Here is a 12,481-nt window from a genome sequence, read left to right on the forward strand (position 1 = left end):
CCTTAGATCTAGTGAAAGGAACTCTTAAGGCATCCGCATACCAAGATATTTTGGACAATTTCACGGTCCCAAATGTGTGGGAACAGTTTGGGGATGGCCCCTTCCTGTTCCAACATGACTGCACACCAGTACACAAAGCAAGGTCCTTAAAGACATGGATGAGCGAGTTTGGGGTGGAGGAACTTGACTGGCCTGCACAATCCTGACCTCAATCCCATAGAACACCTTTGGGATGAATTAGAGCAGAGACTGCGAGCCAGGCCTTCTCATCCGACATCAGTGCCTGACCTCACAAATGCACTTCTGGAAGAATGTTCAAACATTCCCATAGACACATTCCTAAACCTGGTGGACAGTCTTCCCAGAAGAGTTGAAGCTGTTATAGCTGCAAAGGGCGGGCCAACTCAATATTGAACCCTACGGACTAAGACTGGGATGCAATTAAAGTTCATGTGTGTGTAAAGGCAGGCATCCCAATACGTTTGGCAATATAGTGTGTGCTAGGCAGAAAAAAGGTCACCGAATATTTGGGATGTTTAAAGTGTATGTTACCCCAAACATTTATATTTCTGATATGTGTCTGTATACTTGTATTAGTAAAAGTATCCTGTTCTCTTTGCATTACTGCCTTTGTGTGAAATACCTGGTGATCCTGCCAGTCCGGCTTTTTTTTATATTTCAAAGTGACCATAGCAGGTATGGAAGCACATCCACCCAAGCGTGGCCAGTTTTCATCTTTGCATTCAACTTGGGAGCACAGACTCAGTTCCCTGTTGGCAGCTGAATGAACACAAAAGATTTGCAAATTAAAATTTGGGGGAAAAATCAGCGTGGAGACAAGGGGGAAAATACATGGTCCAAGGACTGTATATCATTCTCACAAAGTAGCACCAAAAGATGAAATCGATGTCTTTCTCATAGAAACAAGCAAAAAACAAGTTGCCACCACTCCCATCAAATCTCTCACCCCATCACAGGAAAATGGGGGAGGGGGAGGAATACCCCAGCCTGCGGACCCAATCAAGCACACACTGAAAAACTGCATTATAATGTACGTCTCCGCAATGCATGGTAGCAGGCTGCAGAAGTGCATTGCCACTTAAAGCATAATTCCAGGCACATTTTTTTTTTTCTTGCAGTGGGGCTGTGTCCACACTGCACAGGTTAACTGCTCATTTGCTCTAGGGCAGTGAACAGTGGAGATATACTCACCTGACCTGCTGATCCTCCCCACGCAAGACCGGTCCCTTCAGCTCCTGCCCCACCCCCACCCCCACCCCCCCGCAGTCCAGCAGTCTTGTAAATGGACTGTTCCTGACATCAGCACACTCAAAGCACGCTCCATAGACAGGAACAGTCCACCGCTGGACCATGCGGTTTTCCAAAAGAATCAGCGGGTTAGGTGAATATGAGCTTTCTTGCTCGCCTTTGAAAAAATGAGCAGCTGATCCGCAGGCACAGCTTCACTGCATGGTGGAAAAAATAATTTGACCGGAGTTCTGCTTTTAGGTAATTGCACTCCAACTTACATCTACGGTGCACTACAACACACTTACAGTGCAAAGCACAGATACAGAGACACCCAGCTTTACTTGGCTCGACACTGAAAAACATTGTGTAGGACCTATTTTTTTTAATGTGTTTTGATAGCCGGTTGAAAAAAATGTGCTACTGAATCCAGCGGTCCCTGACACATACATGTGTGCACTGTAATGTGAATGGGGCCCATTAGAGGTATTGTGATGGTTCAGGTTATCACTGAGATTAAAGGTTTCAATGTTCCTCAGTTAATAATGTCTTGGATGTCACAATGGTCACATGATTGGTAGCCATCCTGCTGGCTCCTGGTCCTGACTAAAGCCAGAGCTGTTTATGACATTCCTTAGCACCTCATTTAAAGGATAAGTCTACCTTTGTGAAAAAAATATTAAATGCACATCTTTTTTGCAGGTAAAAAATGTGCATTTATTTTTGTTTTTCACATTTCAGCCTGTAAGTCATTGCACCCGAGATCATTAGATCATGGGTGCAATGTCTGGATCCAACAGACTCTCTACATCATCCTTTCTCAACATTTCCAACATGGAGGAACCCTTGATATAATTTTCTGGTCTCAGAGAACCCCTGCTAAAAATCACTATATCTACAACTCATGATACATTTGTGTGATGGTCAGTGGGAAGAATTCTCCTTATCTTTGTGGACATTGGGAAGCATTACTCTCTTACAGATAGCTAAAAAGATCGATGGTGTCATTGGGAACATATTGAAGAGGCAGAAATTGCTCAAGGAACCTCTAGCAATCTCTGAAGGAACACTAGGGTTCCATGGAACTCTGGTTGAGAAACCCTGTTCTACATAGTACAGGCAGGCAGTTACTGAATGACAGGAAGGATCAAAGAACTACCTAGAGCGCTCACCAGAGACCTGATGGTAAGTCATCAGCTGCAAAGGCCAAACTGCCCATCTGTGCAGCCTATCAGTGCTTATCAATGCTGCATCATCAATGCAGCTTCATCAGTGCCGCCTCATCAGCGCACATCAGTGAAGAAGAAAAATTACAAAATTTTATAACAGAAACTAAGAATAACATGTTTTTTTCAAAATGTCTTTTTTTGTTTGTCTCAAAAAATGCTAAACAATTTCATTTGTGTACAGTGTTGCATGACTGTGCAATTGTCATTCAAAGTGAGACAGCTCTGATAGCTGAAAATTGGCCTGGGCAGGAAGGGGGTGAAAGTGCCCGGTATTGAAGTGGTTAATACACAGAAAGAGTTCTAGTTATGTACATTATACAGGAGTTATATAGTGCCAACAGTTATACAGGAGTTATATAGTGCCAACAGTTTGTGCAGAGCTTTACAATATAAAAGGAGACGGGAACTCGAGGGTTAGAAAGGCCCTGCTCATGAGAGCTTACAATCTAATGGGGGGGGGGGGGACACAAACAATTTATTTAACTTTGGAAAGGACTGGACCTTTAAGCATCTGGCCAGCCCATGTCAGCGGCGTCACCTCAGCTTATTAGTGTCTTCGGTGGGTGCTGTCTGTGGCCGCTATTTATAGCCGTGCTTTCACAGAGAGCTTTGGTCCCGTGCTTGACTAGCACACGCTAGGCCCTATTTTCAGCACCTGAATGGACACGATGGTCATGACAGGTACCTGTGTGTCCTACAGCACGTAGCACCCCGGGGTAACTAGAGACACTGGAAGAGGCCAACATACTATGAGGAGACGATTGTGAGGTAAGGTGCCGCAGAAAGTTCCTTCAGAAGGGGTTTATGTCATTCTAGAACATGTTTTAATGTGACCTATCTAACATTGGAGCAGTGAGGACATCAGGAGAACTTCAGGAATCAATGTCTGGGCTTCACATTTCTGATTCTACCGCCCGTTCGATCATAGTTTTAAAAAAATCAACTAGTGATTCTAAAGCTACAACTCCTGAGGGAGCAAATTAGCCGCGAATTTAGAGGCACATGAATATCAGTCTGCTTCTCATTTAGTAGAGAATATACAACCTTTTTTTTAATTTACGACCAGGAGTCCAGGAGTCAGGACAGTCAACAGTTTTGCAAAGGTCTGGGACAGATTTACCACTGGAGATGTGATGGATTTTCGCGCAGTCATTGGGCAAGTTTTATATTGCCGTAGTGCTACTTTGGAGTTTGGGGGGGGGGGAGATTTTACGATTTTATGAACCAAGCTGCAATCCTATAGTAAATCTGTCTCTTATGTGTCTCATAATCTGTCTCACTCCTGCTTAGCATTGCCCTGCTGTGTGACAGAATTGATAAATCTTTCCCAGTGTGCATTGAGCAGTCGAGAATTTCCAATCGGGTGTCTGCATTCAGCAGTCGCCTAATTCCCAATTGGCTGCTATGAATTTCAGCACTTCTGGTATCTTGCATTGTGTGAGTAATCCACATAACATATATGCGGCAGCAAAAGAGTGGGATTTAGTGGACACATGCCGCACATATGTGTCACTGGGTGGCTGATGTTTTTGTGCTGAAAGCTGTCAAAGACAGCTGTAGATCTGGACTATCAGTGACTGGCTCCTGGTCATGTGACCACTTTAACAGCCAATCCTTCCTGCCCCCCAGGTGGTCAGAACTTTTCAAAGAGAAGCTGGAGCGGGCGGGAAGGGGTTAAAAGTCAATCCTTGTTTGTATGTAATAGGTAACAATGTTTTTTTGAAATGTTCATTTCAGTAAAATAATGTTAACAAGATTTATTTTGAATCCCCAGGAATCTAAGGATTCATAATGTGCAAAGAGCTGATTGTTTAACCCCTTGCTGACACTGAGAGCTGACATTATCGGGAGTCCGTCCTACCAACTGTGAGCAGTCAGTGACAGTGCCTGATCACAGATTTGGGTATGCCAATGGAATGCCCTCTAGATCAAGACAGCAAGGCACACACTGTATATAGAGCAGCCAGACATCAAGGTCCATCTGCCCTACTGCCGCATATATATATTGCTGTCATAAAGGGGTTAAAATAACAGGCGATATCCTCTATGCCAGGGGTACTGATATAAAATTGATGAGGGGTCCGGTCAGTAAAATGTTCTTCCAGTGGAGGTCCAAGTGTCATGTTGGTGCTATGACTCAGATCCTTCACATTGCAGCCTGCCTTGCACATCACAGTTCTTCCCCCCCCACCCCCATTCTCCCCTTTTACATCACAGACCACTCCATCACAGACCCCCAACCGCCATCACAGACCCCCCACCCTCATCACACCCCCCCATCACTGACATCCCATCACAGACCACCCCCCTATCACCAACTGCTCCATCACAGATTGTCCCATCACAGACCCCCCTCATTACAGATCCCCCTCCATCACAGAACCCTCAGCACAGACCCCCCCCCCCCATCACAGACACCCCATCAAAGAACTCTCATCATAACAGACTCCCCCTCAGCACAGATTGCCCAATCACAATCCTCCCTGCATTTTACAGATTCCTGTTCCTTTCATAACATTGCAGCACTCCCCCCCCCCCCCCCCCACTCACACTGTCCTACTTTATTCACACAAGATGCATGGCAGGTCTGGACATAGGGTGGGACTTTTCATGTTAAAGGTGGGTAAATGATTGCTTGCACTGCCTAGCAATTAATCACCAACAACCAATCACTCGCTTTCTAACATGAAAATCCCGCCCTATGTCCAGACCTGCCATGCTCATCATCTTGAGTGAATAAGGTGGGGGGGGGGGGGTAGTGCTGCTCAAGTATGAAAGGGACCAGGGGCGGACTGACAACTCATGGGGCCCCCGGGCAATAGGGGATCATGGGGCCCCTGTGTCTTTGCCCAAACTCAAAAAAGCCTATGAAAAAGGTACCAGGGGCATCTCATGGGGCCCCCTACTGACCCTGGACCCTCGGGCAGTGCCTGAGTTTCCAAATGGTCAGTCCGCCCCTGAAAGGGACAGACCTGCTGCACCTCAAATGGTGTACCCTTCCTTGAGGATAATAGCGGCAGTAGCAGGCGGGCAGGTGAGCTGGCAGTGGGGAGAGGATATTCAGGCAACTATTTGGTGAGGCTGTGGTCTGGAAAGGAATGTTTCTGGGTCTGGATCTGAACCGCGGTCCACCATTTAATGATGCCTGCTCTATGCAATACAGTACTGCCTAATACTTGGTGCAATAAAACAGTGAATGGAGACTAGGGGCGGACTGATCATTTGGAAACTCGGGCACTGCCCGAGGGCCCGGGGTCAGTAGGGGGCCCCATGAGATGCCCCTGGTACCTTTTTCATAGACTTTTTTGAGTTTGGGCAAGGATACAGGGGCCCCATGATCCCCTATTGCCCGGGGGCCCCATGAGTTGTCAGTCCACCCCTGATGGAGACCAACAGATCCTTGATGTGACACCACTCAGGTGTTTCCAGGAAATTAGATGCCACTCTGATGTGCTTCAGCTGAAATCAGCTGTCTTTCTGAAGGATGGATTGCAAACATGTAGTCGTCTATCTGTCAGATTCTCTGCCATCTTTGAGGAAGATACCTGTCTGTATGTATACAACAGGCAGGGGAAGGGAGTCACTGCTAGCTGGGACACCCGTTTCTCTGTGTATTATTGCACCATGTATCGGGCAGTTTGTATACAGGATACTGTCTGTTATTTTATTCAGAAGTTTGCACAATACTGATCCTTAGACCCCCCATGAATGTAAATTTGTACATTTGAACAGATTAATCACAAAGCATTTTCTATCTGGGTGTACTTCAATTCTGGGATAATGTGTGATACAAGCAAGTTACTTTTTATCTTGTTTACGTACAATTACTTTTAGGAACATTTCAAGAAAATATGTTAGCTGATCTTTTTACAAAAGTGAACGCTGAAGGATACATTAAAGTGACATTAAACCATATGCTTATTCTTCAAAAATAATCCATACACATCAATACTTAAAGGAGAAGTACAGTCAAAGCTCTTTTGGCTGTACTTCTCCTGTGGATCACAGGAGTGCAGTTCGTTCTGCACTCCTGTGACCTGCTTTCAACTGACAGTGGGCTGAAGCCCGTTGTCAGCTGACATCACTCAGCCGGTCCAGGCTGGGGAAAGTTCCCGACTTCAAGGTTGGGATCCACCCTACAGCCTGTGAGTGCGCACGGGGGGGGGGGGGCAGAGCAGACAGCAGTGACTGACTGACTGACAGTCAGTACTCTTTGCTCAGAGAGGCTGAGCAGTCATGTGATTGCTGAGGTCTCATACTTAGAGCCGGTGGGGGACCGATGCTGCAGCCACCTAAGTAAGTATAATTGGGGGGAAAAAAGCAATTCCACACTTTTCTTTTAATACCCCTGTAATCTATTTTTCATTAAATCCCTTCTTACTGTGTTTTTCTGCCTCCATGTGGTGGCCACCATGAGCTCCAGAACCTCTCCTTTTCCCTCTCATTTTTGTTTGTTTGGTACAAGCAGTGCACGGTAGTTGTGGTCATGTGCACTGCTTGATGCACACTACACATTCCCATAATCCTAGTCCATCTCAGGAGTGAGAAAGAGAGGGTGGCTACGTTCCTACATACAGTGGGACCAGGGAGAATGATTGTAGTCACCCTCTACCAGGAAGTTGGATCTCACTAGCAAAGAAAGAAAGAGAATTGGAGGAGGCTGAGAGTAATAGAAGGGACTTTTTAAAGTTAAGAGTTAAAGCATAATTCCGTGCCCGCATTGCATGGGTTAACTGCTTGCATTGTCTAAGGGCGCACCAAAAGGCTATACTTACCCGATCCTTCGATCCTCTGGAAAACCATGCTCCCCCACATTCAGTGGTGGACTGTTCTTGCCGTCATCATATCTAGAGCCTTGAGCATATCTATGGGCTTGATGACGTCAGGAACAGTCCATTCACAAGACCGCTAGACCACGGGGGGGCAGAGGTGGGGACTGGTCTTGCACTCGGAGGATCGGCAGATTAGGTAAGTATATCTCCGCTCTGAAATACCCTAGACAAGGGGTGTTAAACTGGCAGCCCTCCAGCTGTTGCGAAACTACAAGTCCCATTATGCCTCTACCTTTTGGACTCTTGCTTGTAACTGTCAATCTTTCAGTGCCTCATGGGACTTGTAGTTTGGAAACAGCTGGAGGGCCGCCAGTTTGACACCTGTGCCCTAGACTAAAATGAGCAGTTGGCCCATACAGCACAAGCACAGCCCCACTGCATGGGAAAAAAAAATTTTACCCGGAGTTTTACTTTAGGTATAACTATAAGCAACTTTTTTTTAGTTTTGGATAGAGTGGAGAGGGCTTAGAACACCTGTCAGGTTTGTATTTCTGTTTGTGTCCCTGTTAGGTGGGATCACCCTCTCTATTTGTCCTGGGACCGAGCCTGGCATCGAAAGTGAAAGTAATTCCCAGAACAGGAATAGAGGGGCATCCTCCAATAGGGACACTAGTGCTGGTGCCAACTCCCAAGAGGACACTGACAGGGATTATAACCCTCTATCCAAAATTTAAAAAAAAAGTTTTGCCTGTATTTCCACATTAACCACTTGCCCTCCAGAAGATTTACCCCCCCCCCCCCCCCCCCCCCCCCCCCCCCCCTTCCTGACCAGACCATTTTTTTTAAATATGGCGCTGCGTGGTCATGCAACGCTGTACATAAATGAAATTTATGTATTTTTTTCCCACAAATAGAGCTTTCTTTCGGTGGTATTAAACTAATATAAACAACAAAAGAGTGACAGTTTTGAAAAAAAAAACATTTTGACTTTTTGCTATAAAATAAGATTTTGTCATAAATTTAGGCCAAAATGTATTCTGCAATATGTCTTTACTGAAACAAAAAAATCCAAATACGTGTATATTAATTGGTTTACATGAAAGTTATAGCATCTACAAATGGCGGCGAATATATATATATATATATATATATATATATATATATATATATTGGAATTTTTTTTTTCTATACTACTAATGGCAGCGATCAGCTGCTTATAGCGGGACTGTGGTGGACAATCTGACACTGGGTGGGAACTGACTAACTGCCACTGACATCTTTAGTGACACTAATACCGTGATCAGTGCTAATTAAAAGCACTGACACTGTACTAATGAGACTGGGCAGGAAGGAATTAACATCTGGTGCAGTCAAAGGGTTAACTGTGTGTTAGAGAGTGTTTTTATTGTGAACTTTGTGCTGTTTTACTAAGCAGACCTGCTGCTTTCTATATCTCTGCTGTGCAAAGAGATACAAAGTAGCACATCCATGCTGACAGGAGAGAGATCTGTATTGTTTACACACAGATCTCTCCCCTCAGCTTCCCCGATGATCACCAAGTCCCAGCCGAAAATCACCATCGATCTCCAAGTCACAGCTGAAAATTGGCGGCTGAGACCCAGTGATTGACATCCTTAGGAGCTAATAGTAGCGCAGTTTTTAATTGATTTTGCTCAACGAAGCAACCCTGTAGCAGTACGTCTGTGGGGCTATGGGGCGGCGGGCAAGTGGTTAAGAATACATACTTGAGTAGATTTTTTTTGGATTAGAGCAGGGGTGTCAAACTGGCGGCCCTCCAGCTGTTGCGAAACTACAAGTCCCATCATGCCTCTGCCTTTGGGAGTCATGCTTGTAACTGTCAACCTTGCAATGCCTCATGGGACTTGTAGTTTGGCAACAGCTGGAGGGCGGCCAGTTTGACACCCGTGGATTAGAGTTTAGTGTTGTTTTTATTAGGGACTATTTTTGGAGTTCTATTATCACTCCGCTGCTACTGAACACCATTGAGTATGTTTTCTAAATTGCACACTGAATAATATTTGTCTAGAAGATTGTCTGTATGTGTTGGTGTATTTATCCTGCTGTGAAAGAATGCTTACAACACCGATTATAAGTGAACCGCTGCATGCAAGTATGGCCTGAGACAAATTATTTCGGACTTTAATAATATATGAGGATAAACTTGTAAAACAGAGCAAAAGAATAAAACCATATCAAAGGGAAATAATCCCATGCCAAGAAACAAGCAGATAGTGTTCATGAAGGATTTGTTCCCCCTCAGCAAACCTCAAGTGTCTGGAACTGACTCTGCATGCTGTGACTATTCCAAGGTCATGAAGGACCTGAGAGATAGACAGACTCATATTAACCCTTGCTGTGTATGAACGTATTAGTAAACTAGGTCCTGGTAGACTGGTTATGTGTCCTGACACTATTTTGGACTCTACTCTCTATTACATTTTTTGTCTTTAGAAATGGATATGTTCAGGCAGTCATGTTGACTTCAGGTGGGATTTTTGTAAAGACCTCTCATTGAGCCCACCCTGACCTGGACCTGATAAGATAAAGGATTTTTTTCCCTGGAGCAAATTGGATCATACTTTGCTGGGGTTTTTTTGCCTTCCTCTGGATCAACTGTGGGTGTAGGATTATAACTTTTTTTTTTTAACTGGATGGACTTTTGTCAGCCAAACTATGTAACTATATGTGTAATCCACACATGGAGAAACCATATCTTCACGCAGGTGTCCGTGCAGAGCAGGGTGTCTGTGAAGGCGATGTTGATCTCTTTAACATTCCAGAAGCACAAAACCAGAACAGATTTCTATATGGGCCATTTATCGAAATTAGATGCACATCTATTGCAAATCAGATTGTTTGTGAGGCTACATTCACACGGGTGTATGGGTGTGGATAATTTGCTGTGTTCAGAGGCGGCTACACGCTGTCTCTGGACACAGCAACACCCTGTGCAATGCTGCATACAAATGGGCTGATTAGCTGCAGACTGTTTGTGGCCAGAGCTCCACATAAACACCGACTCTGGGTGCACACTTGCCGGGAGGCTCTATTCTCATGTTACCGAACAGCAACACCATCCATTGATTTGTACAAAACGAGTCCAAACGTGACAGCTGCTGGTCACACACAGTATGTTCAGGAAGCATTTAGTACCACCGGCCAGAATCCACTGATTGTTGCCTGTGGCCACCTCTGGCCATCTCCATGTGCCTGTGTAAATGTAGCCTAACAGTTTTTTGCATATTTCTGACCTCTGATCCTGGACACCCTCCGCAACCATGACAGGTTTGCAAATGTATGTGACAGAATTATAATGTAGATGAGGATTTTTACTTATAAAATAAGCATAATAAAAACATGGTCAGGGGCAAGTTTTACATTGAGACAGACCTATGTAAAGCCCCACTGTCAGGGATCCCCTCGGTCTCCGCCGCGATGGTCCCGGCGCAGGCGCAGTGTGCCGCCCTGTGCTGGGACTCGAGCATTAGGTCCGGGCCGGCCGCGGCGTTCGAGTTCGCGCATGCGCAGTAGAAGCCGCGGCCGCCCGCTGGGCACCAATGGCAGCGCAGGGCGGGATATTTAAATGGCCCTGAGCTGTCATTCAGTGCCTTCTGGTCTTACCTGTATCCTGTATCTGCGAACCTGTGAATAGTAAGTTGCTGACCCGGATTGTGCTTGACCTTGCTGTATTTCTCCTGCCCTGACCCTTGCTTTGCCTGACCTCTCTCTTGAATGCCCCCTATTGGATCTGACCTGCTGTTGCTGACCTGGCGTGTGACCCGACTATTCTCTGCCCGCTGCCTTGTACCATACCGTCCTCCCTGTTACCGACCCGGCTTGTCTGACCCCGCACCTGCTCAGCCATCCATCCATCCGTCCATCCCTCCCAGTGGGGTCTCCTGACCTCCTCATATCAGGCTCTTCCCCGCAGGAGCCCTCGGCGAATACCACTACCACTAACGGGTTTGCCCAGTAGCCACGACCTGGTCTCGGGGGGCTCCAAGTCCATCCCCACCATCAGGGGCCCTGGTGAACAAGCCCCCTGGGACTTAGACTCCGTGCTCTGGAAACACCTATTTAGTGGAGTGCTAGTGGTACCGCCGGGCGGTCCCTTACAGTACCAGAAGGCCATGACGGAGCCTCGAGGAGGACCCTCCCCGCTGGAGGAAGTTTGTAGGCACCTGGCTTCCTTGACGCAAGCGGTAAACGTATTACAGGACAGGTGTTTGCAGATTGAAAATCGGTTCCAGGCCTGCACGATATCTGCCCCTGCACCACAGGCCCCGACCCCCGCACCTCCGCCCGTAGCGGCCCCTGGGCCTGCTTCAGGGGTTCCCGCATCACTTCCTATGACCGAACCCCGGGTACCCCTACCGGAGCGTTTTCACGGGGACCGCACACGCTTCAGGTCGTTCCGTGAATCCTGCCTTCTCTATTTTGAGTTGCAACCTCGTACTTTTTTGACGGAATCGGTAAAGGTGGGGTTTGTCATCTCCCTCCTGCAGGGTGAACCCCAAGACTGGGCCCACCGACTGAGAGGGAACAATGACCCCCACCTAGGCTCAGTTAACATTTTTTTGACGCAATGGCCATCTTATATGATGACCCACAGCGGGCAGCTTCGGCCGAAGCTACCATTTACACACTCCGGCAGGGCCGACGGGCGGCGGAGGAGTACGCCTCTGACTTTAAGCGTTGGATGGGGGACACACGCTGGAACGAGTTTGCCCTTGTGCACCAGTTCCGCATGGGCCTGTCAGAGGCCCTGACAGACGAGCTCGCCCGGGTAGAAATGCCTGAGGCGCTTGAAGACTTAATTGCACTAACCATCAAGATTGACCGAAGACTGCGGGAACGCAGGTTTGAGAGGTCCGGTCAGGGTCGAGGAGGTTCCTGGGGGTCTTTCCAGGGTCACAGCCAATCCACTAGGCCACAGTTCCTGAACCCACCACCGGAGGATGCTCCTGAACCCATGCAGCTAGGCCTGGCGCGACCTAAGCTATCTCCAGAGGAACGCCAGCGCAGACGCTCCCAGAACCTATGCCTCTACTGTGATGAAGCTGGTCACATGGTACGATCCTGCCCGCAGAAACTGAGTAAGTGCACCTCTTCTTCCTTATCTGTTGGCGATGTTCATTCTTCCCAATACTTAGTTGTACCCCTCTCCTTTCAGCTGCCAGAAAGGACCGTGGAAGTGACAGCCATTATTGA

General features: G+C 46.9%; 1 protein-coding gene across 4 annotated transcripts in view; it reads left to right on the forward strand.

The window, feature by feature from the left end:
* The first annotated feature begins 3,061 nt into the window (after window positions 1–3,061).
* The window catches only part of PERM1 (PPARGC1 and ESRR induced regulator, muscle 1), a 38,782-nt gene continuing 29,362 nt past the window's right edge, over window positions 3,062–12,481 (forward strand). For all 4 annotated transcript variants that reach the window (XM_089668403.1, XM_089668406.1, XM_089668405.1 and 1 more), the window contains exon 1: window positions 3,062–3,245. The gene's annotated coding sequence lies outside the window, so the exon portion shown is untranslated. The remainder of the gene's footprint in view (window positions 3,246–12,481) is intronic.

Source organism: Staurois parvus, unplaced genomic scaffold, assembly GCF_062004578.1.
Source record: "Staurois parvus isolate SC_StPar_1 unplaced genomic scaffold, SC_StPar_1.0 ptg000057l, whole genome shotgun sequence".
Taxonomy (NCBI): Eukaryota; Metazoa; Chordata; class Amphibia; order Anura; family Ranidae; genus Staurois; species Staurois parvus.